The sequence below is a fragment of the Echinops telfairi genome, unplaced genomic scaffold, assembly GCF_000313985.2.
Source record: "Echinops telfairi isolate 266 unplaced genomic scaffold, ASM31398v2 ScPeMD7_20;HRSCAF=75, whole genome shotgun sequence".
In the NCBI taxonomy this organism is placed as follows: domain Eukaryota; kingdom Metazoa; phylum Chordata; class Mammalia; order Afrosoricida; family Tenrecidae; genus Echinops; species Echinops telfairi.
In genome coordinates, this window is record NW_022103917.1 from 3148547 (window position 1) to 3163101 (window position 14555).

Sequence of the window (14555 nt, forward strand, 5' to 3'; positions counted from 1 at the left end):
ACAGATAAGAGCTGGAAACACAGGGAATCCAGGATAGATAAACTCCTCGGGACCAATATTGAGAGCAGGCATACCAGGAGGGGAAGGGGAAGGTGGGGTGGGGGGTAGAAAGGGAGAACAGAACACAATGACCTACCTATAACCCCCTCCTCCCAAGGGGATGGACAACAGATAAGTGGGTAAAGGGAGCTAGCAGTCATGACAAGACATTAAAATATAATAATAATTTATAAATTATCAAGGGTTCATAAGGGAGGGAGGGTAGGGTGGGGGGAAAATGAGGGGCTGATACCAAGGTTAGAAGAAGAAAGAAAATGTTTTGAAAATGATGATGGCAACACATGTACAAATGTGCTTGACACAATGGATGGATTGTGATAAGAGTTGTAAGAGCCCCCAATAAAATGATTTACTATTTAAAAAATTCCCTGTCCAAACATCCTCACCCTTATTTTATGATTGTTCTTAAATTCACCAGCATGTCATCTACTCTAGACTCATTTATAAATGTCCTTTTTGTTATTCCACCTGGGTCTACCCTCAGAGAAAGACTGATTCTACCAAAAATATTGTCTATCTCAGAAAATGGCAAATCTGCCTTTCCAGTGGTTCTGGCCAAAATAGTAGGTGCAATCCTGGATCCATTCCTCTCTTTTAAATGTGCTATATAACATCTCAGAAAATCCTGTTGACTCTGCAATCAAGGTATTTAATTCAAACGTTGACCACTATGTACACCCTCTACCGCCATATTATGGTCACAGTTACTGTCTATGGTTCTTCTCTGGACTGTAGCAACCATCTGATTGTGCTTTCGCCCTCACTGTTCTCAACAGTAGCCCACTTGATCCCTCAGATCATGTAATTATTCTGTTTAAACCCATATACTGTCTCCCTATTGTTCTCCAAATATGTCAAAATTCCTCTAATGGTCTACAAGGCTCCCAAACCTGACTGAACATTACCTCTTTCCTCGCATCTCCAACTCTTCTCTCAGCTCACTCTGTCCCGGCCACTATTGCCTCTTGCTTAGAGTCTGGTTTTAGCTATTGCCTCTGCTTGGCATGTCCTTCTCCATCTGTGTGACTCATTCCTCACCTATGTCAAGTCCTGCAGCACCTTCTCAATGAACCTTGCCAAGATCACTTTATTTCAAGATGGAATAATCACATAGCCCCAAAACTTGCCATTTCTACCCAGCTTATTTGATCCACCCACCCCACTCCCATACCCCTTTCTAGCCTGGAACATGGGGTTGGAGGTACTTTAAAAGATTTAAAAAGGGAATGAAAGAGAATGTTGTTTGTTTGTTTGTTTTTAACAAATTCATGAAGTCCTCTTCATATACTTGGCATTTTATTCATTCAGTACTTTTCCTTCCTATGGGTTCTTCCATCAGAATGAGGTCAAGGATTTCTGACTGTTTTACTTCATTATTCCAAAGATCTAGAACCATGGCCTGGACACGTACTGGATACTCAACAAACATGTATTCAGTGAAAGAATGCATTCAAAAGCATTAAGGTAATTTCCTAACTATAAAAGATCAAGAAAAGTAGTTTAAGCACAAGAATATATACGTTTTATATGCTCATGCTTTGCCATGACTTTGGAAGACATAATAAATACGAGTTTGCAGGAATATCTAGCAGTATGGAGGAAAGCTACACTACCATGCGGATTGCACAGTTGTGTTGCACTGCAGAACTCGACACCAGGAGCAGGCCTAGTGTCAGAAAAGGAATGTTCACCTGGAGAACAAAATTCTTCGGAAAGAACTATCTTCCCTGGATTTACACAGTTATTGCACCTCTGGAAACCTCAGCATATGACAAAATCCAGAACCAAACCCACTGCCATCGAGTCAATGCTGACTCACAGCTGACCCCTATGTGGGTTTCTGGACTGTCACTGTGTATAAGAGTAGAAAACCCAATTTTTCTCCCTCAGGGTTGCTGGTGGTTTCGAACTGCTGACCATGAGGATCATAGCCCAACACATAATCACTACAACACCAGGGCTACTCCGAATATAATAAAGACAGGAAAAAATGATTGATATAGAAAATGGAGTAAGTTCTCAAATTCAGATGATTATGAGGAGATTGCCCAGTTACATGGAAATCCAGTGGGATTTTTGAACTCATCTGTTTCCACTAAAGGCTTGGAACACCCTCACCATCCTTCAGAAAACAATATACAACAAAATGGGAAATGTTCTACTATTCTTTAAAGCAGACCTCTTAGAGTATACTACCATGCCCCATTGAGAGACCCTTATATAAACTCTCCCCAGCAGAACCTGGTCACAGATCTCCCACAATGCTTGAGACATCTGCAGCTGATGGTCAGAGAGGAGCACTTTGACATTTAGACCCCTCTTCAAAGAATCCCAGTCAACATGGTAAAACCAGTCTCTGCTTAAAATCAGTTTTGCTAGAAGTTAAAACATCACTTTGATGGATTCTATCAAAATTAACAAGTGATTATGGGCATTCTGATGCCACACTGCCCTTCCCTACTGACAAACACTATTTTCGTTGATCTGAATTAACCAGAAAATGATCACAAGTTACCATCCCATTTTAGAAATATGCCAATTATTCAAAATCCATGCCATTATCATAAATTCAAAGAAATGAATGTTTCCCTGGGTAATAATTATTTAACACGTCCTGGGATAGTTTACTCCCTATTTTATTTATCCAAAAATCAAGAGAGAAAAACATGAATACAAATCAAAAAAACCAAATGATTGCCTGCATGTTGCTTTGTCCTCTTAGCAACCTAGAGGGTTTATAAGACCGCAAATCTTGACAGTAGCCAAATGCCACATCAATCTCCTGTAGAGGGGATGATGGATTTGAATCACTAACCTTCTGGTTAGTAGCCAAGCCCTTACCCAATGCACCCCAGGATATTTTTCCAGGACACCATGTGTGCAATATCCCTTGAATTCTTTTGAAAATAGTGTAAGAGTCACAGGCTTTGACATTAGCATTGCAGAGCATATATCCTGTTTGCAATTTCGTTTGAGGGAGATGTACTTTGTCTGATGCCTTTGGCAAGCAAGCAACAGAGCACGGGGAATCCAGGTGCATGTTGTTTTGGAATTAGTAACGGCTCCTTCCTCTCCACCTTTTCCTCCTGGCCCTGCAGAACAGTTCAGGTTTAATCAGCATTAGCCTCACCTAATGATGATCAGCTTCCTGCGTCTTCTTCCATTCTATACAGTTGGAGTTTGAAACTGCAGATTTCAGTGACACACAACATTGAGACATGAGCAATAGTGTTGCAGTTGTGAACAGCTTGCTTTTATGGAAATATGTCAAACTGAATATATTAAAATGATAACTTTTACATCAGCTTGTCACAGCTTACCTTTTTTTTTTTTCATTTTCAGTGCTGACAAATAGGCATTTTAATAAAATACCCAAGGTGATATTCAATGTAATTTGATAAACATTGTAAGCTATGCAGGCAAGTTAAACTAAGCATCCCGGTCGGTGACTCTAGAGTCCCAGAAAAGAGAGAAAAACAATTTTCAAAGTTTCTCTTTTTCTATTGATGTCAGGCCAGGGGTACTAAACAAGGGATCAAATGAGAGAGCTCATCTTCACGCATGTCCTCAGTTTCCTCATCTGTGAATTAGAAGGTCACTAGATGATTTACAAACATTTGCCATCTGTTCAATTTTGTAGTAACTTTTTAGTGAGTAATTCCTGACTCAGGGCATTGCATGAAATCCATACTTATTTCAAAGTACTATTATTTTCTAAAACAAACAAAAAACCCTCAAATATTAATGAGTACTCCTCAAAACCAAACTGAAATGTCTACTCACCCCTCACTTATTAACAGGCCCACTTTTCAAAATGAAGTTCTTATACAAAAATCAGTGTTATGTGAACAGGACGACTGATCACACCAGGTCACAGAATGTAGGATGATGACATTATTATCTGAAAACCAGATTGCATCATTTTATAACTGCCAATCCCCTTAGAGTTCAGCCAAATTGACACATCACCTTAACCATCACAGCTGGTGTGCATGTGGCCCAACACCTTGGCATTGATTACCAACCGGGGACTCCTAGTATATTACAGTCCCGAGGAAAACACAGCAAAAACAAAACTCCAAACCTATTGTTTGCATAGCAATTCTAAATCATGGCCACCCCATGTGTTTACACAGTAGAATTGAGTTCTAGTGGCTTTTTGTGGTTGTGGTTTTTATGGCAACAGATCACCAGGCCATTTCCCTGTGGAGGCACTGGGTGGGTTCCAAGACTCAGTGTTTCAGTTAGCAGCTGAAGCAGCCCAGGAAAGCAAGCAGTTATTGAAAAAGTCTCAACCCTTAGGGAAATGACATTGAGTTCCTCTCTTTCTACTACAAGGCCACCTGTAGAAACTGTATCCTTTCATCTTCATTTTTGTTCACCCTTTCTCCCTATGTTCTAAACTAAGCACATACCTGGGCATGGTAGTAAAGCTCAGCAAGTACTTATTGGAGTCAATTGAAACCCAATGGGGGCATCCGTAAAGTAAATGTTTTCCAAAGTCGATGTGAATTACACTTCTGACATGATAAACTTCCTACTGCTTATTCACTTGGCACCCAGTGTGCCGGGCACATGTTTCATTTCTTTTCTCCTCTTGAAAATCAATATATTGTGATGCTTTGCCCAGAGATCAAATTCATTTAAAAAATTTGGCAAACCTGATTAGGAAGCTAACATTTCAATAGTTATCCCCCAAAGTTGTTTAAGAAAAAGCGGAAGCATCAGGGGGGCAATTTATTTGGTTGATAAATGTCAAGCTTTACTCACAAATAACGGGAATCTGAGCTCTTCTTACAGAATCCAATAGGATCTCAATACCATTTCATTTATGAATCAAGTCCTGGCTTTTATATGATGTAATACCATTTTATATAGAACTTTATACTGTTGGCATTCTGTTACAACCTTTCTTATTCAGTGGGCCAAAGCCCAAAGCAAACTCCCAGCCATTGGGCAGATCCCCACTCATAGCAACCCTAAAGGGCAGAGCACAACTGCCCTTGTGGGTTGCTCAGACTGTAGCTCTGTACAGGGGAAAATCCCCTTCCTGCATATAAGCTGATCCTTCAAATGTGTGATATGGTGGCGGGCCCATCTCATCAAGAGTCTTCCTCACTTTCTCAGCTTTTTGACTTTACCAAGGTTGCTGTTCTGTTTTTGAGATTTTTCTCTCCTGATTGCATGTCCATTGTACATGAGACAAATTCCATCCTGACTTTTTTATTTTTAAACATTTTATTAGGGGCTCATACAACTGTTATCGCAATCCATACGCACATCAGTTGTGTAAAGCGCATTTGTACATCATTCTCAAAACATTTTCTCTCCACTTAAACCCCCGACATTAGGTCCTCATTTTTCCCCTCCCTCCCCGCTCCCCCTTCCCTCATGAGCCCTTGATAGTTTACAAATTGGTATTTTGTCATATCTTGCCCTGTCCGACGTCTCCCTTCACCCACTTTTCGGTTGTCTGTCCCCCAGGGAGGAGGTCACACACAGTTCCTTGTAATCGGTTCCCTCTTTCCTACCCATTCTCCCTTTACCCTCCCTGTTTCGCCACTCACACCACTGGTCCTGTAGGGCTCATCTGCCCTGGATTCCCTGGATTTTCAGTTCCTATCTGTACCAGTGTAGATCCTCTGGTCTAGCCAGTCTTGCAAGGTCAAATTCGAGTTTTAAGGAGCCTTCTGGCTGCATTTCTTCCAAGACCTATTTGCATTTCCTTCTGGCAACCAAGGATACTTTTAATATTCTTCGCAAGCACCATAATGCAGTCTGTCCATATCCAAATCTCACATGCATATGGTGTCAGTCATTTGCACTTCAGTCTTCAAAGTAACATCCTTGCTTTTCAAACCTCCAAGAAGGTCTTTTGGAGCAGATGTATGCAGGGCAATGCATTCTTTGATCTCTTGACTCTTGCTTCCATGAGGATTGATTGTGGATCCAAGCAAGATGAAACCCTTGACACTTTCCATTTTTCCTCCATTTATCATGATGGTACACAGTCCAGTTGCAAGTTTTTTTTTTCCCTCTACATTAAATTGCGATCTATTTTGAGACCTGCAATCCTTGATCATCAGCAAGTGCTTTGCACATTTGCACATGGTCTTTGCACATTTAATTATAACACCTTTATTTTATCTTCTTGAGCTGCCCTTTGGAATTTTACTTTTTTCCCAACAGTTTTACTGACATGGAATTCACATATGGCACAACTCAGTAGCTCAATCACATCGGGAAAAGTTGCACAATCACCACCACAGTCAACTTTAGAACAGTTTCTTCTCAGTTGTACTTACCGTTATTAGCAACCCATTGCCCCAAACCTCCCTTGCCATACTCCATTTATCCAGTTACTGTCTCTATAGATTTACCTAACCTGGATTTCATATACAGAAAAAATTAAAAACAAACAAAAACTTAAAACATGATGATGTAAGAAAAGTCAAGAACCCCAGTCAAAAAGAAAGCAGGAAATGCTAAAAACTGAAAGAAATGTATATTGTTTATCAGGGAGATTCAATGATAGGGCACTAAATTTTTCCCTAACTGAGTCTGCCACAATCTACTTTCCAATGCACACTGCATGTTAGCAAGGCTGTTCACATCCCTGGTCCTTGGTCAGAGTGGATTCACCAGGGGCTTAATCAATGCATATTTCCCATTTCCTTTTTTTAAATGCAACAGCTCTAAAATGAGCCAAAAGGGAGATGAAATGATATTACATTATAACTTAACTATAAGATAACATGGCTATTCACACCCCTGAACTAAGGTCAGAGGGGATTGATTCACTGTGGACCCTGGACATGGATTTGGGTTTCTATTGTCATCCATAACCTTCTGAAAACCAGGCATTCAAAATTTAAATTCTGATACCATTGTAAGAAAGTTAGACTTTAATTAGTTGCCATTAAAAACTAAGGCAGATTTTCCAGCAGAAGAGCAAGTTTTAAAAACCGAGTGATGGCATGACATGCCATGTGAGGGAAACAAGGTAGGGAATTCCCGTTGGAAACAATTGTCCTCCAGGGGAAAGGCTTCAACTAGAGCACGGGAGTGAAAGACAAGTGAATCCGGGAGACATTTCAAAGCATTAGGCAGAATCGAGTGGATTCAAAGACTAACTCCAAAAAGAAAACAAAACAAAAAATCCCCATGAATTTATTGCAATTGGTCGAGTCAATGCTGACTGATAGCTATCCCCTGTGGGTTCCCAAGATTGTAACTGTTTACAGGAGTAGAAAGCTGAGTTTTTCTCCTGTGGATCTGCTAGTGGTTTCCAACTGCTGACCATGTGGATCTCAGTCCAAGGGGTAATTATTACACCATCAAAGCTCCTTGAAGCTAACTTGCTGCTTAATAAACTATATAAAGCAGCATTCAGGTATATGTGGTTTTGAATCTGTTGACCTATGATGGTGTCCTGGAATAGGAATTTTAATGCACCAACTCTCCCAAGTAGTTTGTTCCCTAATTCTGGAACAGGAGCTATAATTCTGAAAACACGAGGCAGAAAGTAATGATAGCCAGATATAGAGAACTAGGAAGAAAAATCGGGGGTGGGGGGAGGGCGTAAAATTTCAATGTTGGAAAAAACGTATTAGAAAAGATGATTGACAACAGGCAGGAAGCAAAGTACCAACTAACTGAATGACAGCGAAATCTAGAAGTAGTTTCCAGTGTTTGCATTCCATTCACCAATAATTAACAATGCATTTTGGTTTCACATTTAATAAATTTTGGAATGAAAATGTTAATAAAATTCTCCAATTTATTCAACACTAGCTTTAGTCATTGGTGCATAAATTTGAATAATATTCGGATTGACTGTATTTCTTTGTATGCAGATCCTGTCACAGATAGGATTGTACTTCAAGAAAGATCTTGAAGCATCTTTATTGATTATGAATGCACTGCCATTTCTCATAAATTTGTCATGCCATATATAGTGCACCATATAATTCTAAGATACAAAATGGCCATTTTGAATATCTAGGTTATCAATATTTACGAAGTCCATTTCATTTTTTAAGATTTCCAAATTTCCTAGATTCATACTTTGTACATTCCAAGTTCCATTTCTTAATAGATGCTTGTCGCTGTTCCTTCTTATTTTGAGTCATGCCCCATCGGCAAATGAAGGAACCAAAGGTTATATTGCATCAGTGACATTAGAGCGGACTCTATTTTGAGAAGGCAGCATTTCCTCGAGTCGTATTTTGATTGCATTCCTGTCTGAGAGGTTCATTTTCTGGAACTATTATCTAACAATGTTCTGCTGCTGTGTATGAGGTTTTCAGAAACCGACAATGCTCTCCTCTTCCTATTTCAATGCTTCCACAAGGCGCTCAGTGGCTGCTTCCTCTGGAATGGACAGCCCACTCCTTCTCCATGGTCTGTTCTGAGTCCGGAAGCTCTGCTGAAACCCATTCAGTCTGGGAGACCCCGCCGGCATTTGAAATGCCAATGACATAGCTTCTAGTATCACAGCCACCACAGTACAACAAACTGACAGACAAGTGGTCTTTTCTGTTAGAGCAGCAATAAATCACTCCCATATCAGGAGCACTATGACTCTGAATGCCAAAGATGGCCAAGAGTTTGGTTTTGTGTCTGGTTTCTTTTTGATTGTTATTATTTTGCTTTGGTTTTGGAAGCTATACCAATGACCTGGGAGTACATGCAACATAAGATGAGACATTGCTAAATGTCTTTAAACCAAGATAGCTAACTATCTGACTAATATTCCTAAAGATCACTCAGTAGTCTTTGTTAAAAATGGACTGTAGCAAGTCAAGGGCAGAAAGTTACATAGTATTGTGAGTGAAGCTTACATCCAAATAAATTTAAATTAAGGAGACTAAGTCGGGAATTTTTACAACTATCCAGATAAATGGTTTTATGAACTCTGACCAGGGTGGTAGTCAATGAAAAGTAGTTAGATTCTGCCTAGGATATTAAAGCCACACGAATATAAGCTATCCACTTGAAAGTAATCTCCTTGAAGAATAGGAAATTTAGTTCTTTTGATCCTGCCTATTCCCCGGTATGTAAAACAGTGCCTGGACATAATATTAACATGATACATACTTGTGATATCCGTAAACATTGAATGAAGCTTACAGTAAAAACTGCTAGATTGAGTATTAAATTTAAGTGAAAGTTAGGAGTCAAGTTCGGCCCAGAGCAAGTTGAAGAATGCAGCTGCTATTTATGGAGACAATCAAGACAAGATGTGTTGCAAGGCTGGTGTTGCAACGTGGAAATGAAGATGGCTGCCTCGTATATGATAAGCCTGAGATGCTCACTGGATATTTAAATGGAGCTATCCATTAGAGAGTTACAAATAGATGTTGGTATGGGGATAGAAAAATAGAACTCAAAGTTCCTGGATAACTGCAATTAAAAAGGCAGTGGGTTTGACGATGGATTATTAGCAGCCTTTTAAGGGAGTCCGATTCAGTTGTGTAGGAATTAGGTGTAGAAAAAGAAGAAAATGTATTTGAGGACAAAGCCCTGGACATGATTAAGAGGTTGGGAAGTAGAGAGTCCAGCAAAGGAGACACAAAAGGCATGGCCCGGAGGTGGGACGAGGAGCAGGAAAGTGAATCCTGAGAGTTAAGTGAACAAATGACATCAGGGAGGAGAAAGTGAATATGAAGATTAAGATTGAACAATAAATTTGGCAGAGCAGTGTGTGAAACGCTGATTGGAATAGTGTCAAGAAAGTGTGGAACATTGGAAGCCAGTCAGTATACATAAATGAAGTTGTTTTGTTATAAAAGGCAATAGAGAATTGGGAATAAGTACCCTACAAATTACTTTATAAACGTGCTGTGAGACCTGCATTCAAATTAATGGAAAGGAAGCTTTGTCTGTTCCTCAATTTTTTAAATTTGGTTATTTTTATTTATTTTTTTTAATTTGGGGGCTCTAACATATATTATAACAGTCTCCAGCCTCTATGTATTAATATATTTACATATGTACATGTCTATGTTTGTACCTCTATAAATCATCTTGCTTCCTACTTCTCTCTTTGATTTCCTTTTACCTTGCCCCTGTCCCACTATCATGCTCATCCCTCATTTGCTTCTCTCTAGTTCAGCTGGGCTAGATGGCAGTTGCTCCAAGCACTCCAGGAAATCTACACCCACCTCACCCTTGACTTCAGATCTCTAGTTGTTGCTCTGTTCATGAATTTAATTGCTCACCACTCCCTTTCCCCTGCCTCCCCTTCCAAGTGCCCCCGGAACAGTCAGTTGGTTCCTTTCTCCTCAGGTTTCCTTCCCATGCCTATCATATAGATAGACATAACAGAAACAACAAAGCCCGGACTAGAAAAGCAAAGTCAGCTACAAGGAAAAAGAGAGGGTGGAGGAAGGGGGGAGAGAGACAGAGAAGAGGGGAGGGGAGGAGAGACACCATACATAATCTGGATCTGTTTGTTGATCTTTCTATCTCACCACTGAGCTGATGGAGCTCCAGGCATGCCCTGCTGAGTCTGACATCTATTTGCAGGATTCCTCAGGGGCTTCGTCATTTTTCTCCCATTGCCAATCTGTTATGTTTCCTTCTTGGATCCCCCACTGTGGGGAAGTCAGACCAGACTCCGCCTACTTGTCTTCCTTATCACTATGCTCTCCTGAGGGGACATTAGATCTTGAGCTGTTGTCAGCCCTACAGTCCTTTCTGTGCCTTAGCTGCTCAGAGAAGGGACACCTGAATGCGGTCGAGTCGCTCCCTCTTTCCTTCTAAGTTTGCTCCCAGGTAGGCGCTGCAAGCTGGCCCTCTCCCCAGCCTGTGGCTTCAGTGCTGTCCTCTAGAGCACATTCTTCTGGCAAGATGGTCAGCTGAGCTTGGATTGGGGCCAGCCCCATAGTCCTCTCTGTTAATGGGTTGCTCCATGCGGCTAGATCTCTGTCTCCTCAAGCAAATCCCACTCCTCACAGGTGGGAACAGTGCATGACTCGGGTACATATTCCACTTCCCCAGTACAAAACCGGGCACAGAGTAGCTCTCAAGTAACTGCTGAATATGTAGTTAACCAAGAGAATAAAGATTAAACACAATATAAACATCCCATGGAATGAAGACTAGTTGTTATTGTTGTTAGAGGTGCCAGAGTGCGTTCTGACTGATAGCAGTCTGTGTGCAACAAAAGGAAGCACTGGCCACACCTGAGCCATCTTTACAAATCTTGTTATGCTTCAGCTTATTGTTCCAGGCACTGTGTCAATCCATCCTGGAAGAAATTTCCTCTTTTTCCATGCATCTCTACATTTCGAATCATGATGTCCTTTTCCCAGGACAGCTTCCACAGCACATCTAATACCTACGGAAGGAAGGCAAGGTAGGCAACGCTATATCTTCCTAAAGCAAGCATGTGCTTTCTATGCTAGTAGGAGAAGGCTGTTGGAATCTTAGACAACCTTCCAATACCAGGATATGCTGGCAGAGTTCTATTTGTAATAATCTCGGATGCACATGTAATCAATAGTGCCTCCCCAAATCAATGATTCCTGACACAACAAAAATTACTCTGACCTTTCCCTGTCCAACACATGGCAAGTTCATCTAAGCTTAAAGGAAATATGCTATTACATCAAGAAATAATGTCAAACGTCTGCCCAAAACATTATACACTTCATACTGCCATTACCACCTGCCTCTGTTCTTAAGGAGACAAACACTAGGAAATATGGAGCAGTGTGAATAGTGCCTGTGATTAGGATAAAATTGCTGCTGCAACTACTGCTATTTCCTACCTGTCTGAGATAGAACTAATGGAATCAATTCAGCAGCACTCAGAGAAATGGAGCCCAATACACAACAAAACCACACATCACATGTGAAAGAGAGGACTTTGTAGGTAATAATTATCAGTAGTAATTTGAGACGCTTTCATTGCTTTTATATTAAATGACTGATTGCGACTAGAATATCTTTCACTTCTCTCTTGGCTCATAACTATATGGTGAATAGGTACTTCATTTACTATAAATGCCTATAAATTAATTTCGTTCTCATACTTCCAGGCAAATTTCATATTTTGTTTTCAAGTGTAAGGAAAGCAGATAGTTCCTTTCAATACAAGCAAGAAAAACTGACCACTGTTCTGTGTGTATTGCTTTCAGAAAGACTCTAAACCAGCGGTTCTCAACCTGTGGGTCATAACCCCTTTGGAGGTTAAATGTCACTTTCACAGGTGTCACCCGATCCATAACAGTAGCAAAATGACAGTGATGAAGTAGCAACAGCAATAATGTTATGCTTGGTGGGTCACCACAGCATGAGGGACTCTATGAAAGGGTCGAGGCATTAGGAAGGTTGAGAACCACTGCTCTAAACTCTAGCCATCCATCCCTCGTTTCCCGGTGGAGCCCCAGTTATCTTCCCTAAGGGACAAAAACAGCAGCAGAAGAATCCATATTTTCTCTTCAACTTTAGACATGCTTTCTGTGATCATTTCAAAAGATATCACTTTACAATAATGGTTTGTTTGTGCTCCTTTTCAAATACCCATATCACTCCAGATTGTTCCAGCTGAAAAAGGGCAGTGAGGATCTAAGGGAAATTCACTCAAAGTGTTTCACAAAAGATGGGAGGGGGATTGTGAAGGAGTATACAAGAAACCAACATGACAAAATAAGCTGATGATATATGAGGTTTGGTAGTAGGTACACAGGGACTCATTATACTCTTCTCTCTACGCCCTTTTTATATGTTTGAAGTTCTCCAAATTAAAGTTAATTCAAAAATACCAAGGACCTTCAATGAAAATTGAGCTCATAAATTGGATAGTGCATGTCATGTATTGAAAATTTCAAATGTTTCATACTGTTTCCTCAGTTCTGGATACTAAGGGGAAAAAATTAAACTGCCTTTGCCTGAAGGAATTGGATAATAGTGAATTTAATTAAAACAGCAATAAGTTATAGACTACTTATTAGGGACCAGGATTGTGTTTTTCTATTTGAAACCCACTGAGACTCACTCCACCACTTGTTGGTCAGTTTGTCGTACTGTGGTGGCTTGTGTGTGGCTGTGATACCGGAAGCAATGTCACTGGTATTTCGGAGGCCAGCAGGGTCACACCATGTAAACGGGTTAAAGCAGAGCGTTCAGATTAAGAACAGATCAGGAAGAAGGAATCTGCTGTCTAATTCAGAGCAATCAGCCATTGAACACTTTCGGTATAGTGTTGAAACATTGTCAGATACTGAAGGTCTAATGAATAGAAGCAAAACATTGTCAAAGACAGTGCTAGGAGATGAGCCACTCAGGTAGGAAGGCACTCAAACCATGACTGAGGAAGAATAATGTGAACAGAGTAAAGTCTCGGCATGCACTAATGAACGATTCTAAGGACAAACTATTGAATTATGCAGGGACCATTACAAGAAGGGGGTGTACCAAAAAGACCTAGTTGGCATTCCACAATCTCAGGAGGTGGCATATGAGTAAGAACTCGTGGTGCTGATGGAAGAATTTCAAGCGGCCCTGAAAGCATTACCCAAAAACAAGATGCCAGGAATTAATGAAAAACCAACTGAAATGTTTCAGCAAGATGACGAAGCACTGGAAGCACTCACTCATCTGAGTCAGGAAATTCAAAAACCAGCTACTTGGCCAGCTAAATGTAAAAGATTCCTATTTGTAACCAGTCCAAAAGAGGTGCCCCAACAGAATTCTCACAATATATATCATTAATATTACATGTAAGTAAATTCTTTCTGAACACCATCTAACAAAGTTTGCAGTAAAACATTGATAGGAAGCTGCCAGAAGTTCAGGCTAGTTTCAGAAGAGATGGGAAAGGGGATATCATCCTTTATGTCAGATGGATCTTGGCTCAAAGGAGAGAATACCATTAAGTTGGTTATTTGTATTTTATTGACTATGTTAAGACATTCTACAGACTGTGTAAATAATAATAAAAAACGGACAGCCTTGAAATGAATGGGAATACCACAACACCTAATTGTACCCATGCAGAACCTGCACATTGATAAAGAGGCATCTGTGCAAGCAAAACAGGGGGGTAATTCAAGCTGTATAACCAGGAAAGGTGTGTGTCATAGCTGTCTCTTCCTACCATATTTATTCTATCTGTCTGCTGAGCAAATAATCAAAATAAATGGATTATATAAAGAAAAACATGGTATCAGATTTAGAGGAAGGCTTAATTACAAAGTGATTGCTGAAAGTGATGAGGACATGAAGCAATTATTGAAGATCAAGTATTGCAACCTCAATGTACAGAAAACCCAAATCCTTACAACTGGACAAATAATTACATCATGATAAATAGAGAAAACAATGAAGTTCTCGAGAATTTCCCCTTGCTTGGATCCACAATAAATGCTCCTGGAAGCAGCAGTCAAGAAGTCAATGGACACATTCTATTCTATAAGTCTTCTGCACAAGGCCTTGTTAAAGTTTTTAAAAGCAAGCCAGATATTTGGAGAACTAAGGTGCACCTG